Below are 18,756 nucleotides of genomic sequence, written 5' to 3'. Positions count from 1 at the left end.
TATATTGTCTCCCTGCTTATTTAACTTATACGCAGAATTCATCATGCGAAAGGCTGGGCTGGATGAATCCCAAACCGGAATTAAGATTGCCAGAAAAAATATCAACAACCTCAGATATGCTGATGATACAACCTTGATGGCAGAAAGTGAGGAGGAATTAAAGAACCTTTTAATGAGGGTGAAAGAGGAGAGCGCAAAATATGGTCTGAAGCTCAACATCAAAAAAGCTAAGATCATGGCCACTGGTCCCATCACCTCCTGGCAAATAGAAGGGGAAGAAATGGAGGCAGTGAGAGATTTCACTTTCTTGGGTTCCATGATCACTGCAGATGGTGACAGCAGTCACGAAATTAGAAGACGCCTGCTTCTTGGGAGAAAAGCAATGACAAACCTAGACAGCATCTTAAAAAGCAAAGACATCACCTTGCCGACAAAGGTCCGTATAGTTAAAGCTATGGTTTTCCCAGTAGTAATGTATGGAAGTGAGAGCTGGACCATAAAGAAGGCTGATCGCCGAAGAATTGATGCTTTTGAATTATGGTGCTGGAGGAGACTCTTGAGAGTCCCATGGACTGCAAGAAGATCAAACCTATCCATTCTTAAAGAAATCAGCCCTGAGTTCTCACTAGAAGGACAGATCCTGAAGTTGAGGCTCCAGTACTTTGGCCACCTTATGAGAAGAGAAGACTCCCTAGAAAAGACCCTGATGTTGGGAAAGATGGAGGGCACAAGGAGAAGGGGACGACAGAGGATGATATGGTTGGACAGTGTTCTCGAAGCTACTAACACGAGTTTGGCCAAACTGCAAGAGGCAGTGAAGGATAGGCGTGCCTGGCGTGCTCTGGTCCATGGGGTCACGAAGAGTCGGACACGACTGAACAACAACAACAAAAATAAGCCAGTGTGGTGTAGTGGTTAAGAGCAGTAGGCTCGTAATCTGGTGAACTGGGTTCGCGTCCCTGCTCCTCCACATGCAGCTGCTGGGTGACCTTGGGCTAGTCACACTTCTTTGAAGTCTCTCAGCCCCACTCACCTCACAGAGTGTTTGTTGTGGGGGAGGAAGGGAAAATGAGATTGTTAGCCGCTTTGAGACTCCTTCGGGTAGTGATAAAGCGGGATATCAAATCCAAACTCTTCTTCTGTTCTTCTTCTGTTGTTTAACTTCTGCTTTGAGACTTCTTCGGGTAGTGATAAAGCGGGATATCAAATCCAAACTCTTCTTCTCTTGTTTAACTTCCAGGAACACACAACTTTTCAGTGGTTCAGCCAGTACATTTCTCAGCCTCAGGAGATTCTCTCTTAGCTGTCTTGCACCTGTGAGCTTCTAAATGATCCCTACCATAAATAATCAGGTACATATGTATGCATCTGGCAGGTACTGAAGTTTGTAGAGCAAAAGAACTCACCGGCAGTGAACACACACCATACACATAAAGGGAGATAGGAATCTGGAGAGATTTCCTCTATTAATGACATAGAATAAAAAGGCCCTGCTGAGTACAAGCAGAAGCATCACAAGATGCAAACCTTGCTATATCTTTTGTGCAAAGCAAAATATTTTGACATCCTCCTGCACCAGCATAATTTTCAACCAAGCCAGCTTTTCAACCTTCATAGTGGCTGTGAAAAATGAAAATATGGCTCAGTTGGGAATTGAACTGGTCAAGAAGCATGTCAACATCTTTCCCTTAGCAAGTTTTGTCTTTTTAGATGATGACAGGTCTTGTTTAATTGACATGGGATTTTGAGGCAGGCAAATTGTTGTACCCTGCCATGGGACCTGCTGGTGAAGGACAGGTAATAAATTTAAGGATAAGAATAAGAATGAACCTTTTGCCTTTTAATGCTTTCAATCCAAAGGCATTAGTGAATAAAGCCTGGAGAAAAAAGTGGCAAGCCCTGCTGTTACCACTTGCTAGATAATATATTTTCAAATAAGTGGATGTATTATATGTATTATTGACCTGCTCCTGTTATGTACAATGCACACTTAATGACTTTCTGTTTGCAGTGTCATCAGCAGCAAACCACTCCTTCCAGTTTTCATAGTGTCTGGGGAAACACCTGGCAAAATAAATAAATAAAAATTCTACTGTAGGATGCATCCTGACTGTTATAGATACAGTACATATTGGATAATGCCTGTGACATCACTGATGAGCTATTGATATAAGCAGTAAAATGCTTAATTAAAAACTGAAGCAGAGCTTCCTGTAAATAAACTGCAAATATGGGAAGAGTAGAGGAGGAAAACGGCTGGTTTTTCCTTATGTGGGCTGCGCCACCTGTACTCAAGTTTGCAATTCCCCACCCCATCCCTTCTTTTACGGAAATAAAATGTGCAGAGTTTCAGCACAGGTTAGCATTACACGTGCCTTGACTTTTTCTCTTGCATACTCTGGACCAGGCACGATCTCATACCATATAGTAGAAACAATAAAGGGCTACGTTACACTATAAAAACAAACAGGCTTATTGTGCCATAAACTATTGTAGGCTGCAACACCTGATGTGGCCTGGAAATCTGGTGGGTGGTATGGAGTTTACTACTGTATCTAATTGCTGTGAATGAGTCTGCAGTTTGGACAAAGGAGTGTTAACAGTCAAACAATGGATTGCTCTTCCTTAATTATTAATGAATGTCCTTCTATAAGAGCTAATGGGTAGAGTGCTCATGTATTCTACTTGCAGAGGGAAGTCCTCAATTTAAAGGTGGGCTATCCAGTTTGGTTTAAAAGTAAAAAAAACCATCAGAAGGGATAACTTCGAGGGAGGTGTAGCTGCTGGAATCCCCTTTTCTACTCAACTGTTGTTGTTGTTGTTGTTCAGTCGTGCCCGACTCTTCGTAACCCCATGGACCAGAGCACGCCAGGCACCCCTATCCTCCACTGCCTCCCGCAGTTTGGCCAAACTCATGCCAGTCACTTCGAGAACACTGTCCAACCATCTCATCCTCTGTCGCCCCCTTCTCCTTGTGCCCTCCATCTTTCCCAACATCAGGGTCTTTTCCAGGGAGTCTTCTCTTCTCATGAGGTGGCCAACTACTAAAGGTGAAAGAGGTCCTTGTCCTCTTTTTCAGCTGATCACCTACAGAGAGTGTTCCCAACTCACAGCAAGAAGTGAAAATCTTATGTAGCTGCAGACAGTATTATTCCTGGTTGCATGGGCCAACAATTACACTATTTGTAAACCCCTCTTCAGCTCAAGGGAAACATTATCAGATTTGCTAATGAATTCTAACTCAGTCTGTTCACGTTCTAACCTCACTCTATGAACTCTTTTTGTTTAAGTTCAGTGACTCTAAGGTCAGCTGTAGAATCCATAATAAAATAAGTTATTTATTCCCTTCCACTTTCTTCCTTACTGCTGCCTTCATAGAAGCGGTTGGCTGCCAACCTGTGGCTCTCAGCAACACACAAACAAGCCACTATTCTGTCCTCAGACAGCCACACCCACCACTAGACGGGAAAGGAAAGGGCTTGGATGATTTGGCAAACCATGGTGTTGTTGGCACAAGCCATCATAAGCGAGTTGCTGCTGCTTAACAGGTTGCCATAGCAAAGGAATAGACACAGTGGTCAAAGCTGAGATTCTGGCTGGGAGCCACCAATTAGTAGACGGTAAGGTTCATGCTATGGGAAGTGAGAAAATGTCATGAATCCAAGAAGCACAACTGTCCAGACTCCATTCCAATTGCACTTTAAGAACTGGGTAGGATAGCCATCTGTCCTTTACTTGAAGAAAGGCTCTTTTTGAAAGACTATCCTACCCAAATCCAGATAAAGGACCCTAAGAAAGGTGAGCAGATACTTTGAAGTTGCCCATCAGCAGTTAGCACCTGAATAGCAGACTGAGCAGGTGCAAAGGTCACCTGATCACAGGTGGTGGGGTGTACTGTGGCAGTGCACAGACATTTTATTCTAGAATCAATGGAGACTGAGTATTTGGGGTTTTTTTCCACATAGTCCACACAAAATCTAGATTATTATTATTAGCCCCTGAAAAGCACTTCTTGAGAAACTGGCTTCATTCTGAATGTAAGAGCTTGTTAAAGATTTGTTCTGCTTTACCGCAGTGTGTCCCTTTCAAAACAGATGAAACAGATGTATGCAGTTGCAGCAATGGGAGGAGGCGTGTAGCCACACCTACTCAATGAGGTTGTGGGTGGGCATATAACAAGACTGCATTCACCACTTCCTTCTTCATTTACCTGGGGCATGTGCAGGGAGGAGAAGGCATGGGTAACCAGTTTTCGAAACTCCCATTGTTCTAGGCAAATTTTGCAACAGGGAATTTCATTAATGCAAGCAGTTTCTGAGCTCTGGGCACAGTACTGCGCCTAGGATTTAATATTAAAACTACAGTGGAAAGAAAGGAGGATATTTTTCTACCTCCCCACTTCCAGCTACTCGCTGAAGACTGAAAAAGAGACCCTCTTAATAATAATTACAGGGGTGGGCAGGGGAAGGACTTGTATTCCTGTTATTTAAAAAAAGTGTGCCTAGACATTGTGGGAATACACTCCGTGGGTGTCTTTGCACCCGCGATTATTTGTATCAGGTTAATGTCAATATTATGCACTATTTAACGTATACATCCGAGTAAAAGCGAAAGTAAAAGCAGGGCTCAGTAGGCGTCTTGCCACTGAGATCCCTCCGCTTAGACTTTTTGGCTCCAAAGGTTTAAACTTGTTAATGGTCAGTTAATCTGCTTCCCGCCCTTTTCAAGGGCAGCAACAGTGTTCTGATTGGTAAAAGTATTGATCATGACATTGCTTGTTCGTTGTCAATAAAAGGCTGCGGCTCCCCGTTTTGGGCAGATAGTCAGGATTAATCAGTCGCTCAGGTAGCGGGGTTTTTGGGGAACGGGTTGGTTGGGTTGGTTGGGTTAGAAGCGCGTGCAGGAGGTAGAGAGGTTAGCTTGCGGAAGATTTGGCGTTAAAGGTTTAGCTAGCTTTAGCTTTAGCATAGATTAGTCTTGCGGAAGATTTGGTGGTAAAGATTTAGTTAGCTTAGAACTTGCGGAAGAATTGGCGGTTCAGGGCTAGATAGCTTAGATAGTCTTAGAACAGTCGAGGCATAGAGAAAAGTAGAAGCCCATGCGGGTTAGCCAAAGCCATCAAAAGAAACAATGGTTGTCTGTCTTTATTTCGTCTTTATTTAATTTTTTCGTAGCTTACTAGCTCTCTTGCTTGGCCGTAGTTTTGGCCACCTTTTATTTGGGTATGTTACTTAAGGGAACAATTTAGGAGGTCGCAAGTGCTTCCAGGTTCATCTACGAGGCACCTTTTCATTCCGAACTACTCACGCACCCTTCAGATTTAGCCTGGCGGACAACGGCACGGTGTGAGTCAAGCTCCGGAATTACCGGCCGTCCCGTTCACAGGCTTGGCCGGCGCCCGTGCAAGGACGCACGTCAGGCGCTGGCTGCAGATCCCCGGCAACTGGTATCCCGTGTGCAGTTGACTTTGTCCTGCACGCGGGAGGCTCCAGCAAAGAATCCCCGCAAGACATTCCATTGTTGCACCCATAAACCTAGGTTTAAGGTGCCATTTAGCTCCTAGCTTTCATATCTCTGTTCCTAACATTGTAGGTAACCAAATCAAGGGGAGGGTTTTCAAATAACCACACCCATCCTTGTGAACACCAGGATCAAGAGTCAATCTAGAATGAAAGCAGCATGTTGACTATGTGCAGGAATAATTGGAGATTGAGAAACACAACCTTAGGTCGGTTCACCCCTGATTTCCATATATGACTTACCCCTCTCATATAAAGTGAGAGATTGACATACTAGGTTCTGCAGACCTGTATTTAGGGATGCACAACATGGACCATTTGTAATGCTTGCCTCAAACACTGCAAACATGATGTCTTCAGTGTCGTAATACTTTTTCTGGTAGTTTGATGCATATTAAGGTCTGTAGTAGCAATTGTGAGCATTAGCACAACAAACTCCATGCACTCTTGCAATGGTATAACTCTGCTGCATTTAAAAACTGCCATATATTCAAACTAAGAAACAATGGCACCCTCCCCAAAGCATATTTCCAATGAACTTTGGGAGAGGAAGTCACTGTTGTCAAGCCAGTTTGAAACTGGTTTACATTCGTATTGACGATGCACCCATACATTTGCCTAAAGCTGCAGGAGTCCGGAAGGAGCAAAGGGAATAAGTGGCTCAGAGACAGAGTTTTAGTTGCACAGGTGGTGAAACATCATCTAGCAGGCAGCTGGAAGGAAACAAAATCCGCTCCATCTAAATCCCTGCATATGATGTTCACCCACCATGGCCAAAAGGCAACTTCTCATCTTAACCCTCTGGTTAACAAGCTACAGAAACATCCCTGTAACACGTACACATCTAACTCAAAGAATACAAGTTCGGGGTTACTGCTGCTTTACCAGATGGGGTAACTTTATTAGATAACAAAGGATCTTCCAAGGAGCTCAAAGCAGCATACATTATTCTTCCTGCACTCCATTTATCCTCATAACAACACTGTGAGGTACAGTGGGTTGCATATAGTGAACATCTTAAGTGTGTATAGTATACTCACTTACGAAAGAGTAAGTCCAGTGCTTTTTCTGGGGGTATGCAGGGGTACGCATACCCCTAAACATTTTGTGAATCTTTGTACTTTTGTCCATTTACTGTATTTATTTTTCCTGATTTGAACTATTGTTGTTGTTGTTGTTCAGTCGTTCAGTCGTGTCCGACTCTTCGTGACCCCATGGACCAGAGCACGCCAGGCACGCCTATCCTTCACTGCCTCTCGCAGTTTGGCCAAACTCATGTTAGTAGCTTCAAGAACACTGTCCAACCATCTCATCCTCTGTCGTCCCCTTCTCCTTGTGCCCTCTATCTTTCCCAACATCGGGGTCTTTTCTAGGGAGTCTTCTCTTCTAATGAGGTGGCCAAAGTACTGGAGCCTCAACTTCAGGATCTGTCCTTCTAGTGAGCACTCAGGGCTGATTTCTTTGAGAATGGATAGATTCATTCATGGATCACTGCCTTGTCGTGGCGAAGGGGCTTGAATTACTCAGGGAAGCTATGGACAGGTCAAGATGGACAGGTCATAGTGGAGAGTTTGGACCAAACGTGATCCACCTGGAGTAGGAACTGGCAAGCCACTCCAGTATCCCTGCCAAGAAAACTCCATGGACAAAGATTTGAACTATAAAATGGTGATTTTCTTGAGTCAAAATGAGAGTACCCCTAAACATATTTTTTTAAAGAAAAAAGCACTGAGAAAGTCCCATTGAACTTGCTTCTGATTGGACATAGGACTGCATCCTTACAGCACATTCAATGCCCCATGAATCACCACGTTCCAGGCAAGTTAACATGACCAAACAAGACCAATAAGCAAACCTCAGATGTCATGCTGTTTAAATGAAATATGCAGATACAGCTTGATTTCTAGCAATGTGGCTTTGGAATTTTGCAGTATCTAATGTCACATCTAGTTTGCCCTTAACTTCTCCTGAAACATGAGCATTGATCCCAAAATGCAATGTACCGTAAGAACTATTTCCAGTTTTAATGATTAATTTTTACTTTATATGCTCATTTTTCTTCTTCCCTCTTTAAAGTGACAAGAGCTAAGGAGGGCAGGATAACTTGTATTTTTAAACATTTGTATAGAAAAAGGCTCTTGTTACTGAGAAAGGGGGCAAAAACCCACACACAAAAATAGCTGTACAAAGAGTTCCAGGTGCATTAAAATAATGGAGAAATGGTTGTAAACTCCTTTGTAAAAACTGCTTGGAAAAACTTTCATTCTGCAGCTCATCGAAGCTGAGTGAAATGTAGTTAGCCCAACAGGATATGTATTTGATTGTTTTAAGATTTCTTGGGTGTTTTGCGAAAGAGGTATATCTGCGATAATATCTTCTCGTACTCAACAATTAAAGATAAAAAGAATTCTCTCCCTGTATGTGTATGTGACTCTCCTTCCCACCCTTTTTGTTTAAAATGAAACTCCAAAAAGGAGACATTTGTGTGAGCCACCTTAGATCAGGGTATGGCCATATTTGGTGGGTCCTGGGGCTCACCAAATTAAGAACAATGGCTTACAGCATTTACCGCCCTCCTCCCATTCTTACTGATGGTCACAGTCCCTCAGAGGCATGTCAGGAGCAACATGCCAGCAGTGGATTGGGTCAGGGTCAATAGGGGACAGTTTTCTGCTTGGCCACCCTTTCTCTGTGCCACCCCATCTCCCTCCCTGTCTTTCTTACACACACACACACACACACACACACAACACAAAAGAGGAAGCCATTCCTAGGGCAGTGGTCTGGAGAGCAAGAGTGGACTCACAGTGTCCAGACCTTGTCCACCACTGACTTACAGAATGTCATCCAATAAGTTACCGGTTCAAATCTCAGCTGAACTATGAACTCTCTATGGCAGGGGTTGCCAATCTGTGGCCCTCCAGATGTCGATGAATTACAACTTCCTGGCCATTAGCCATACTGGCTGGGGCTGATGGGAGTTGGAGTCCAACAACACCTGGAAGGCCAACAGTTCCTCTCCCCTGCTCTATGGTCATAATAAGCCACCATCTCTTAGTAAAAGGTAAAGGTAAAGGGACCCCTGACCATCAGGTCCAGTCGTGTCCGAATCTGGGGTTGCGGTGCTCATCTCGCGTTACTGGCCGAGGGAGCCGGTGTACAGCTTCCGGGTCATGTGGCCAGCATGACTAAGCCACTTCTGGCAAACCAGAGCAGTGCACGGTAATACCGTTTACCTTCCCGCTGGAGCAGTACCTATTGATCTACTTACACTTTGATGTGCTTTCGAACTGCTAGGTGGGCAGGAGCAGGGACCGAGCAACGGGAGCTCACCCCATTGCGGGGATTCGAACCGCCAAGCTTCTGATCAGCAAGCCCTAGGCTCTGTGGTTTAACCCACAGCGCCACCCGCATCCCCAACCTTAGTATCCTCCCCCATATGTAAAGATACCAATCTTGCCTCTCTTGCAAGGGTTATTGTGATAGTGTACATGAGGCAATGGGAATGATGAAGTGCTGTAAAAAATAAAAATACTAAGCATTATGTAAATGCTCAGATTTGTGTTGTCTTCTTATTTGACAAGAAACTATTGTTGTCAAGGATGGGTAAACAAGGGACAAACAAGAGACTCAGTAGGTTAATGACCAGGGTAGAGACAAAGAAGAGAAAAGATGCCGAGCTACACATTCTGGCCCAGAAGTACTGCCTCCACTGTCCCACAGCCAGCAAGGCTGACCTTAACTGAGAAAGTGACATTTACACCCATTCAGAAATACAACAGGCTGGAAAAACGGGATCAAGAGGTGAGCATCTGCAAACTTCCTGCCAGGACATGTCACATGGGAAAAATAAAGGCTGTTCTAATCTCATTAAGAAATCCAGTGGTCCCTGGGGAAACTATTTTTCTTACTGAGCTACTGACCACTAGTATTTCCAGGCAGAGTTGGAAAAGACTCCTGTCCAAAACCCTCAAGTAGACAATACTGAGCTACGTGGACCAGTGGTCTGACTTGGTATAAGGTTCTTTGTTCACACACCGTCATAGAATTTTGTCAACCCTTGACCTTTGTTCATTTCAGTGATTAAATTGCATGGGGCTAGAAGTCCGTGCCAGTTCCATGAAGATGCTTTATCTGCCTGACTTTTCAGAAAAGGAAGGGCTTCCAAAACACACTCTCTTGTCACAAGAGATACAAAGAGTATGATAGGTAGAGATCCACAGAAACTAGCGGATGCATTTCAGGGTAGTGTGCATGTGTAAGAACTTACTTGGGTCCCCCATTCACTTTTGCTCACATGCACCCATTCACACTACTCACATGAGATTCTCATACATACTCTAGTCACATACGCCATTCACACAAGCTGGGCTAGGACTTGAGTTGAGCACCATCTCAGATCCTGTCCCCTTTTACTGGCAGGGAGAAAGATTAAGACAGGAGCATATTCTGGCTGGCTATCAAGCCCAGCTATGATTTTTTTTTACCTTTGTCTACTGCACACAACTTTAGCAAGTACAGTGTGCCTCACAATCCTTCCTCACACCTCCTGCTCTAGTGTAGGTAGTGACAACAGAGAGTTTGAGAGGCTGGCATTCATAGAGAAGCTTCCAGTAGAAAGAGACTTAAGGATATATGCAGAGTATGCCACTAGCCTCAGGCACAGAAACTGAACCACAAAAGAATGAATGGCACAGGGCTGGCCCAGTTCTTGTACAGCTATGGTATTTTTTCTGTCTGCTGGACTTGCAGAGAGGGAATGAGGTGAGCAATCAGCTGTTAGGAGTAAGAGAATCATCCATATGGAAGAAAGGCGAAGAAAAGAACAGGGAAGGCAGCATATATCTATAGGTATAATCCTGCCACTCTATGGTTTGTTGCCCTGCTCTAGAAAGTTAGGAGCTAAGCAGGGGCTGCTCATGTCACATGCAGCAGCAGGCAGCTCTTACACGGGCTAATTTGCTTTATTGTGTTTTGCAGCCAGCATCATGTGTGAGAATGACCAGAATACTTTAAAAACTGCAAAGTAAAAGGGGGGAGGGGAGACCCCGCTATGTACAGACATACTGGCAATGCAGAGAGGGAAACGTGTGCAGAATGAGCATAAAGCTACAGCAAAGTATCCAATTTCAGAATTAATTTTGGAAATGCCCCAAGTCAAACTGTAATTTAGGAGTGGAATGCTACGTGGAATGGAATTCCAGCAGAATAAATGAATGGAATGATGAAGCTCTGCTTCTCTCTAGAAGTCCATGGTGCACTGAGGGACAAGTCACACAGACTGTTTCTGCTCAGACTTGTGCTGTGCAGATTGCACCTGTCCCTGCCAGCCACACGTACTAGCAGGGATCAGTGTAGGATGAAGCATTCTGTACACGTCTGCCTACACAGAGAGCCCTATGGATGAGCCCCGTCCCGTGAAGACATCAAAAGTGGAGTGCACATTCCATGGGTCTCATATCACCATTGGCCCAGAATAAGAAAGCTGGTGCAGACAAAGCCTAAAAGGCATTCCTCCGGCTGCCATATTTCTCCCCTTGCTAAAATAGTTCCTTTGAAAGCTCCATGACAAGAGTAGAACTGTTGGATATGGGTGTGGTTTGTAAGAATGTGAATTGACAGAAACCCTGGCCCTGAATCAGTTCTAGTTGAGCCCAGCAGCTCATGGCCTTAAGTGGCAACAGGCACCCTTTTCTACATGAGAATCCACTCAATTGGATCTGATTGAGCATCATGACATGTCAAGGGACACTTCGGTCAGTAGTGTGTTTAGAAGAAAGCTTCCAAACACACATCTCCAAAAAGAGTTTGGAGTGGCTATTTAAAGGAGCAGTGGGGAAAGTTAGGCCCAGGAGCCAAATGTAGTCCCCCAAACTCTTCTACTTGTCCCTTGGGTGGGACTCCCTAGGCCACACACCCTCATCAGGCCACACTGCCCCTCAACAGCCCTGCATCTACCTTGAGTGTTTTTGCCTTGCTAGAATTTGTCCTGGAATTCTGATAGTGCTTTTTGTTTGCTTGGGCAGAGGACAGAAAGGAGTTTGCAAGTCTATGTGGAAACTAACCTACTGTACAAAGATTTTTAAAAATCACATCCATTGCTCTAGTCACTTTTGCCTAGTTACTTTTGCCTCTGGCTCCATCCCACTGGTATTTGGTACCCCAGAAGGGAATGTGGCACTCAGATGAAGGGGGGGGGTTCCCCATGGCTGATTTAAGGGATGCCTTAATCTATACAAAAAAACACCATATTTCTGCTTCAGGAAAATCCAAATTGTGCAATCATAAGAAGACCTATAAATTTGTATAGATAACACTGATTTGCATAATTTATTCTGAGTGCAATATTCAGCTTTTCTTATGAATTAGCATTTATTGGAAAGGAACAGGAGGGAAAAGGGCAGGCAAGGAAAAGCAAGAGAAGGGAAGGACAGCAGAGGCAGAACCTTTATTAAGAACTTCCATTTTTAATTTCCCAACCATTAGCCCTCAGAATTAACAAAATTCCAACTTGTTTGCAACAAGCAGTAGAAACTTCCTTTTCCAGGAGAAAAAGACAAAGCAAAGACAAGAACAAATTTCTTAGGAAGCTGAATGTTTTGTCATGTTATTCTATGAGCACAGCACAGAATCTACACAAAGTCATTACTTTAGTACTTTGGAAACACAGGGTTAAAATCCACCTGAACAGGTTTCTAAGCATGTAAGTTCTTGGTTGTTGCATTCTCCTGTCGGTCTGGTAAACTACTGCAGTGCATACCCTTATTTAGTCAGGGCCTTCTCTGCTGACTCCAGCACTTTCATCACGTCATTTACACCATGCTCCACCAGTGTCCCCCAAGGAGACTCTCATTCCTGCCTATGTAATGTAGATTTGAAATGCTGAGTACACTGGAGATATAAGTTAACATTGCTTAAGAGCATGATTGGCCAGGAGAGTAAAGGAAAGTTGATACGAGGGAGGGCTGCAGTTCAAGTCTCAGCAGATGAGCGGCTCTGTTATTTTAAGGGCGGGTGCAACGTGTCCCATGTAGACAGGCAACACCAACGGATGGAAAAGCTGGCTAGCATTTAAAACCTGATCCTTTTAAACAACTTGCTTCAAACTGACAAAAAAACAAGCATACAAACTGCGCAGAAGAGCTCTGGTGTCCGTAGACATGTTTTTATATTATAACTGATTTCCCCCCCCCCCTGAAAATTGTACAGAGAAAGGCTGAAAGATGATTGATAACGGGCAGTGAAAGAGAGTCTGCTTTGCATGCAGAAGGTCACAGGTTCAATCCCCAGCATCTTCAAGTAAGGCGGAGAAAACCTTGGTTTGAAACCCTGGAGAGCTGCTGCCAGTCACAGGTAGACGGTAATGAGCTAGAGATGGCACTGGAAGCTGGCCCAACAGGGCGAATTCCACACCGTTCCACCAACCAGATATGCCCACAGTCACCCCCCACCTGCCTGCTTTCTTACTTGCAACCAGTAAGTTGGAGTGGCGTTGGCTGTCATCTTACTCCTCCTTAGTCTTGGGGCTCAGCTGCACTTTCCCTAAGTCTTTACCCCTTTGCCCCATGTTCAGTTTGGTGTTTCCACTTGTGATTTTTGCCTCGGATTTCAGTGGAGAAAGACCCCCTGAAAGCCTGTGTTTTCCCATTAATTCTTCCTATAACCAATAGTCTGCTTTTCATGTTGCCTTCAGCTCTGCCCACCTATGGCAGAGAATCAGAAAACCAGAGAATCAGACAATCATTCAACATATACAAAAGGAGCCACAGCCCTTCCAATATTTATTATTTAATACTTGTTATTAAAGACAGAAAATAAAGCTGTGGTTGGAACCATAACAACCAATCAAAATGAACAAGTAGGAACACACACAAACATGTTTTGCACATATATCGTTTGATCGCTAAACAGGGGGAAGTAAACTAAATAAAGAAAACCGTAAGTGCACTGTTCGAAGCTGGAGAGACAACTGGAAAAATTATACTGCAGGCAGGAGGGCAGGCAAAGGAGGTTGGATCAGATCAACCCAACACAGCTCCCAAGAAAGTACTAAAATCCTGTTCAGGAGCTATTTTAGAACTGGTTCTGAAGGAGGAAAATTTTTCTTTGGGTTTTCTGTGGATTGACGTTTGGTCCAATTCAGAAGTGAGCAGTGGATTTTCCCGGGGAAAGTGTCGGGGGGGGGGGGATACCTCTCAGACCCAAGATAACAGATCGAAACAAAATTAGGGCTGCCATACGTCCAGATTTTCCTGGAAATTACCAGGATTTCAAAGTTGGAATTGAAGTCTGGGCTAATTTCCAAAAGGCAACACTATGTCCTGGATCTTAGGCAAGTCAATCGAAAAATCACTTTTTAAACAACAACAACAACCCAAAATGAGAAGGTTGGCAGTTCAAATCCCTGCGATGGAGTGAGCTCCTGTGGCTCTGTCCCAGCTCCTGCCAACCTAGCAGTTCAAAAGCACACCAGTACAAGTAGATAAATAGGTACCACTGTGGTGGGAAGGTAAATGGCTTTTCCGTGCGCTCTGGTTTCCATCACGGTATTCCGTTGCACCAGAAGAGGTTCAGTCATGCGGGCCACATGACCCAGAAAGCTGTTTGTGGACAAACGCCAGATCCCTCGGCCTGAAAGCAAGTTGAATGCCGCAACCCCATAGTCACCTTTGACTGGACTTAACCGCCCACGGGTCCTTTACCTTTACCTATCAATAATAATATCCAGAGCAGCCCAGTTGGCTACATAATACACAAACACACGTTAAAGCAGGTTAGGGAACCCTGGCCCTCCAGATGTTGCTGCAGTATAAGTCCCATCATCCCTAGCTATTGACCATGCTTGATGGGGCTGATGGGGGTTGCAGTTCAGCAACAAATGGAAGGCCAAATATTCATCACACCTGAGTTTAAATCATCAGGGAAAGCTTGGCTCTCTGTCCCATCCTTTCCTGATGCCAGGTTGTTGAGGATGCCAGTTGAAACCTTATCTATCCTGAAGTCTATCCTGCAGAGCTCTTTTCCAAATGAGGCCTGTCTGAGCTGGTCTGTATTTTTTAGGAAGCAGGAGATGAGGAGAAGGAGGAGGAGGAGGATTATTTTATTTAAATCTAGTTAGCTGCTAAGAATTTATACCAGTCTTGTAAATAAGCCCACAAAATATACTAGCCTGCATAAATGTTGCTAGCCTGCTGGAGGCTGGCAGAGAGAATCAAACTGCTCTGACTGTCCTGCAGCAGCCTACAGTTTTTCTATGCTGGGCACAGAGGAAGAGAACTTCCATTCTCCAGCAACCCAGTTTGTTTCTGCTCTGGAAGCATTCACCTGATTCTGCATCTGTATGGAATTCCACGCACTCACCTTGTCACCTATGGCTTGTCACCTGTAGCTACTATTGAATTCAAGGCTGATTAGCACTGCTTTTCATTTGCTTGTCTTGGCTTTGTGGTATCTCTTTTGATTGACTCCAACTAATTTATTGCACAATGTCTTGGGCAAGTTGTTTTGTTTGTTGTGATAATATACAGTAAAATAAAAGCAAATAAACAGAACATTTGGCTACATTTCTCAAGGGAAATAATGCCTGGCCTCAAAACTCAAGGACTAATTCACAAGAGAGTGAGATGAGCAAAGGCTGCTAGCATGGAAATTGCAAGCCCTCTTTCCAAGTGTCTCAAGCAGCTGCATTTGTGCAACACACAAGGAGGAGGAAAATGGCTCTACATGTCTATTTCCCCTTGCTCAAAAGTTTCCTTAATAGGAAATTATGTCCAAGCAGTGCTAAGGGAGGGATGGAGTGCCCCCGCTCCACCAGGAGTGCATTCCAATCTCTGATGTAAACCACCAGAGTTCCCCCTTTGATTTGAAGTGTAAATAGTGTATAATAAAAAGATCCTTTTATAAACTGCCGAGCATTTGTGCAGCAGTTCAACAGCTCCAACACCATTATTTATAGCCTTGCAACACTTTATATGCATGACTTTTCCAGCATGCTGTGGAAGAGACCACAAGCAAAGAAGCAGCAAAATCAGACAGCATCTCCTGTGCTATTATGGATGTAGATTATCATATCCCACAGCTACAAATTCTTTGAAAATTACCTAAACCATCCATGCCCATGTTTTTCAGAGCCCAGGCCTATTCCAAACATAGATGAAGCAGATATGAGGGCTCAATTTTAAGAGTTAGAGGGTCAAAAGGATAAGGAAGCTGAGTGTGTGTGTGTGTGCGTGTCGCGCGCGCCAACTCAACAGTGCTTAGTTTGGTTTTGGTTGCTAATGTTGTCGATATTATTTTGTGGACTAGGGGTGCTGTAGTGCTTTGTGAATCTTATAACATGCCTTTTGTTGTGTTTTTGCTGTTTAGCTTATTTTTTAGTTATTTAGTTAACTGTGATTTATAGAATGTGACTATTTCACTGATGATTTGTAATTGTTTCACTGATGATTTGTTAATTAATTATTATATAGGATTTATGTTGTCTTTGTGATGTTCTATTACATTATTGTTTATTTATTATTTGTGAGCTGCTTTGTGATTCGCGTGAGTGGAAAAGCTGCATAGAAACATAATAAATGAAAATAGCAATTCTGTCAGTTTTGGTTTCTCACAGTTTCTTATTCTTCCAGTCTCCAGTTCTCCACATTCCCCCATCAGTTTGCAATTAGGAAAAAAATATGGAAAACTTTCATGAAAATTCACCAGAGAATTTCTCCTACAATATAGATTTTTATGAAATGTTCCTTAACATACACATTTTGGCAAAGCAATTTCCCAAATGTAATATATTTTAATGTTATTTTCACTAACCTATGCATTTCAGTGCACAGTTCACCCTAGTATATGCTTTTTTGTGCACAATACTTTGCCAGAGAACTGCCCTGCAAACTGTTGAGATATGTAAATTTTGAAAAATGGCTGTGTTTCAGTTTGCATATTATTTTGGAAATTGTGAATTACAGTAGATAGATTCCCCTTGAAGAAAATCTGAATTCAATTTCTCAACCACCCCTACCCACATTTTAACTCTCCTGTAGACCAGATACAGGCAACTCCCCACTTACGTGGGGCTTAAGTTCTGAGCCCCCATGCGCATAAGTGAAATCGCGTAAAGTGGGGAGCACCCTCTAAACACTCTTTAAACACCCTCTCTTTCACTTCTGTTCAGTCCATATCAAAAATTGTTGTTGTTGTTGTTCAGAATCCAAAAATATCCACAACTAGAATTCAACCTCTGAGGCTGGAGGACATGCGGAAAAGTGGCAACTGCAGCTGTGCTACCCTACACATCAGCTTCTAGATAGGGAGGCTGAGCAGGCTAAACAAAGCCCTCCGGTCTCTTCGGGGCTTCCTTCACCCTCACTGAAGTCCTCTTCGGGCTCCAGGAGGGGAGGGGCTCCACACAAGCCACAAGAACTCTCCAGCTCTCTTCCGCCACTTTCAGGTATGAATGGAATTATTTATGTATTTCCCAGCACCGCACGTATGCAGAGTCACGCACAAATCAAATGCAAGGGGTGGGGGGAGAATGCCTGTACATGTTTTCTTCCTCCTGGTTGGAAGGAAAAGGAGTTCAAGCAACAAAAGAGGCAAACCATAGAAAGTGTGAGGGTGTTCTGAAATTCCTCCATTGTGCAGGGTTTGACTAGATCAGTGATACTCAAAACAGTGGTCCACAGACCATGGCCACTTAACCCAGCCTAGGTTGGTAGGGTGCTTCAGAATCCAAACACTGTACCCGGTCACTGGCACATTGAATAGGGGGAGATTTGTTGGTCCACTAAATCAGAACGTTTTGGGAAGAACAAGACTAGATAACCTACAAGACCTTCTCCAACTCCATGTTTCTATGAGTAGCATTGGTTGTGAATGGTGCACTCCTATTTTTTAGCACACAGAAAAACTGTATTTTCTTTTCCATGTATTTTACTGAGAAAAGTGCAATTTAATGCACACATGCCATTCACAACAATGTAAGGCATGTTTGCTTTGTACTTGCATGGGTAAAAAGGTAAAGGGACCCCTAACCATTAGGTCCAGTTGTGTCCGACTCGGGGGTTGCGGCGCTCATCTCGCGTTATTGGCCAAGGGAGCTGGCGTACAGCTTCCAGGTCATGTGGCCAGCATAACTAAGCCGCTTCTGGTGAAGCAGAGCAGGGCACAGAAACACTGTTTACCTTCCTGCCGGAGCGGTCCCTATTTATCTACTTGCACTTTGATGTGCTTTTGAACTGCTAGGCTGGCAGGAGCAGGAACCGAGCAACGGGAGCTCACCCCATCGCGGGGATGTGAACCGCCAACCTTCTGATCAGCAAGCCCTAGGCTCTGCGGTTTAACCCACTTGAATGGGTAACGAGCCAGAAACAAACATCAAAGTAAGATGAAGCCCTTACCCAGGCTTCCTCAACCTCGGCCCTCCAGATGTTTTGAAACTACAATTCCCATCATCCCTGACCACTGGTCCTGCTAGCTGGGGATCATGGGAGTTGTAGGCCAAAAACATCTGGAAGGCCGAGGTTGAGGAAGCCTGCTCTTACCCCAAGACTATAATTCCTCATTTATGCTTCATGGGAATATTAGTGTCTGTGGCAGAAAAGAGCCTGCAATGACCTTTTCTGCAGCAAGATCTATTACCTTGGAGATGTGCTGCCCTACATTTAACACCTTGTCGAGATGCATAAATTTCTACTAGGCAAATTTGGTGGGTGGCCGTGATTTATTTCTATCCCACTAGCAGTGCGCATCGTATTTTACAGGCCAAATAACAGTGCAAACCTATGTAACCATTACCAGTGATCACAGCACTTTACTGGTAACATTACCATGTGATTCTACACATGTCTACACAAAATTAATTAAGTCCTATTGAGTTCAATGTGTTCTTACTCTAAAGTAAGTGGGTATAGGATTTCATCCTAAAGAACACAATCAACCGGGAAATTATCTTGCCCAACCCCCACTGAAATCAAATGGAGCATTGCAATAGTGCTCTTGTGTAGCTCCTTAATTTTAATGGGGATTATTTCTCATTGGCCACACACCCATCAATGTGTAGTGGACATGTCAGAATCCAGTAGGTTTTATCTCACGGATGTTGCTCCATTTATCACAATTTTAAACCTGCCCAAAAATAGAATTTGCCAGAAATTGAGGTTTGTTTTAATGTACATCTGATTTGTACACAAGTATATTTCAAAGATACAAAATGGATTTATCCTTCCTCATCCACCATTGTGCA

At 43.8% G+C, this 18,756-nt stretch overlaps 1 protein-coding gene across 2 annotated transcripts in view; it reads right to left on the bottom strand.

Annotated features, from left to right (window-relative positions):
• JPH2 (junctophilin 2) overlaps nt 1-18,756 on the bottom strand; it is a 59,563-nt gene that overhangs the window by 27,168 nt on the left and 13,639 nt on the right. The window lies entirely within an intron of this gene.

Source organism: Lacerta agilis, chromosome 6 (genome assembly GCF_009819535.1).
Source record: "Lacerta agilis isolate rLacAgi1 chromosome 6, rLacAgi1.pri, whole genome shotgun sequence".
NCBI classification, from domain to species: Eukaryota; Metazoa; Chordata; class Lepidosauria; order Squamata; family Lacertidae; genus Lacerta; species Lacerta agilis.
Note: the sequence above shows the minus strand (reverse complement) of the source record. Positions and strands in the feature narration are given on the sequence as shown.